This window comes from Rhagoletis pomonella, unplaced genomic scaffold (assembly GCF_013731165.1).
Source record: "Rhagoletis pomonella isolate Grant_MI unplaced genomic scaffold, Rhpom_1.0 Rhpom_scaffold_00006, whole genome shotgun sequence".
Lineage (NCBI taxonomy): Eukaryota > Metazoa > Arthropoda > Insecta > Diptera > Tephritidae > Rhagoletis > Rhagoletis pomonella.
This window is the reverse complement of record NW_023458560.1, coordinates 43,864,721-43,867,588: the sequence shown is the minus strand read 5'-3', so window position 1 is coordinate 43,867,588 and position 2,868 is coordinate 43,864,721. Positions and strand designations below refer to the sequence as shown.

Below are 2,868 nucleotides of genomic sequence, written 5' to 3'. Positions count from 1 at the left end.
GTACTAAAACTGAAAGAAACATGGCTTACCCCGTAATGTGCTTACCTATTTTCCCAGTGGGTTTTGTAGATTTTGGTGTGTACACATTTTTACACATTTGTATGTAGGTACATATATACATACATATGTACATAAATACAATGCATATATATTGTATGCAGACATGAATGTATATAACACATATTGCCAGTAAAGCATAGAAAGGAATGGAGAAACGGTATGGGGCAATAAGAACACCAAATTCTGATAAGGAAAATTAAAAATAAAATCTGTCATTTAATAATTAATACTAAATACCTCTAAATTTCTATACAAGATTTTTCTTCACGAGAGTGATTAAAAAATCTTCAAATAGAAAAAATATACCACATAAATTATGTTATATGCATATTAAACTACGCAACAGATAATTATTTGCATTCGCAGATTTTCGTCTAAATAAGCAATAATACATATACGAATTTATACCAAAACTTGGCACATATAGGTATCAACCTTTGTAATAATTTGATATCAGAGCCTCAAATTTTTTAACTACCCCTCTGTTAGCTTTCTTTAAGTGGCCTTTGTGAATACATATGTTTGTTTGTATGACGTATTTTAGATATGTATACATATAGAGATAGGCAGTTTTCCGTTAATTAGCAGCTTTAGTTAACTTTTCCGCTTACTCACCCTTTCTCAGCGTTTTATATGCCACAGACTTTTACCCAAATTTACTATTTTAATGAAGATTCACATTTAAATTGAAAACCATTTGTCATGTGTGATTTTTCTCAAATCGTCGCAAGTTTCTTTTTGCTGCGTCTCTTTGCACTTTTCACGTATTTTATTTCCGAAGTTATTCTTCGCCCAGGCAAGAAAAAAACAAGCTTAAACCAAAACAGGAAGAGAAAATCATTAGATTTTCTAGTTTAAGTACCTTTTCTTGCTTTAACTGTTAATTTAATCGAATTTAAGTGCGCATCGAACCGAACTGAACTCGAGCTTCAACTTATAATTCGGCAATCTCGATGTACACGTATTTTTCTTAACTCAGTATTAACAATTTTGCTTGCTTTAGCAAACTTCACAATTTTCTCGGGTGTAACGTAATTTTAGCGATTTCCTCTTCGTACAAAAAAGGAAATTTTGTTTGGTTTCGTAGAATAAATAACTTATTCAATTTTCTTACTTTTTCTCGCGTAATAATCTTGCACTTCACCACTTCACTGACTGAACGCAAAATGTCGAAGCAGCAAAATGAACTTTTGGACGTGGATTTTCAGGGCTGCCAAAACTTGAGGTACACGCTGCCATTATTTTCTTTAGTATTATGATAGATATTGCACATTTTAATCAACAACAAGCTTGTTAAATTAATTTAAATACATTTTTAGTTTATCTCTGTAATGACTACAACGAAACAAAGAATAGTTAAGCCCATTTAAATATAGTTGGAAAAATGTTTGGCAACTCTACGAGTGAATGACTGGTGAAATTTATCATATGTGGTTTTTTGCTGCGAAATCAACATTTTCCGTATAGTTCATTACCTGAGATAAGTGTTGATTAACGAAAAAAATAATTTTTTAATAAAATTTGCGTTGCAAACGATAGCGTTTTTATATATGAAACTCGTTTGCCAATATTTTTGCTCAGATCAAATTTGCTACATGTCTTATATTTTTTAAGAAAAACATCGACGCATCGGAAATTTTTTTCGATTTATCGATTAAAACCGATGCATCGGATCCTTCCGATATATGTATATCAATACCAAGGCAAGGTAGTGTCAGTAGAGCAGCTGATTTGATTTGTTTCAAATTATTTGGTCTCGAAAATGTCAAATATTTTTAATTTTTTTCTCACAAAAATTCTAAATTGTATAAATCTGCTTGCATGCGAAACCTTTCTCCATACAAAATAAATGATTGAATAGCAGCTTTTGGAACGTTCACCCAATTTTTATTTTTTCCAATTTAAATTTTTTATTTATTTTTTTTTTGTATTTTACATGGCACCCTTTGATTTAAAAGAAAGAAATCAGAACAGTTTTTGACACTTTCGATACCAGAAGCAACAACGAAATACATCATGATTCAATAATACAAGGTTGTGTAATTTGTGAAAGCTAAAATTTGACACTCCTTTATCTAGATTTGTATTTTGGAAGTAGGAGAAAGGGGAAGAATGTGATCGCATGTAGCGAAAACGGTAGTAGAATGGTATTACAAAAAGTACGCAAAGTATACAATTAGAAGTAAAATGTGTATTATTAATTCTATGCGAATTTGCAATATATTTGGTGTTTTAATGGAAATACTAAACAATACATAAAAATATGCATTTTTGATTTAAGTTATTCGTCATTTCTCATTCGACAAATCTAGAATACTGACCGTTCGGCTATGCAAAAACGAAAAATGCAGATCAATAGAACTTTTTTTTGCTCATTTCAACCATGCCAAAATGATTTGGCGCAAGTAAAAAATGAAGAGGTTCTAGAAGGATAAAGTTCAGTTTTTAGATATTTTAAATATTAATATCTTATGAACTTTATAACCGATTAAAAAACTAATGACGTCACCATAAAGGTAATTAATTTATTCTTCAGCTGATGTACATAATTTATAGCTTTTTGTATTTTTAAACCAAAACCACTAAAAAACGAACAAATATAATTTTTTCATGAAATAACCTTTTTTGAAAAAACTGCATAACTAATGGCAAAGAATTTTATATTATTTAGAAAGTACAAGTTATTATCTTTAATTCGATATTACATATTTTATCATGATCTACTTTTGGGTTTCAACAATTTAGTGATAATAAAAAATACAAATAAACCTCTTATATCTTCTTTTTTTTACCTGCGCCAAATAAATT

The 2,868-nt window shown here is 29.6% G+C and overlaps 1 protein-coding gene across 6 annotated transcripts in view; it reads right to left on the bottom strand.

Moving 5' to 3' along the window:
* LOC118740776 (ubiquitin conjugation factor E4 B) overlaps nucleotides 1-1,247 on the bottom strand; it is a 14,675-nt gene extending 13,428 nt beyond the window's left edge. For 4 of the 6 annotated variants that reach the window (XM_036472453.1, XM_036472452.1, XM_036472449.1 and 1 more), the window contains exon 1: nucleotides 923-1,194. The gene's annotated coding sequence lies outside the window, so the exon portion shown is untranslated. The other 2 variants (XM_036472447.1, XM_036472448.1) reach the window with 2 other exon arrangements.
* Nucleotides 1,248-2,868: the final 1,621 nt, after the last annotated feature.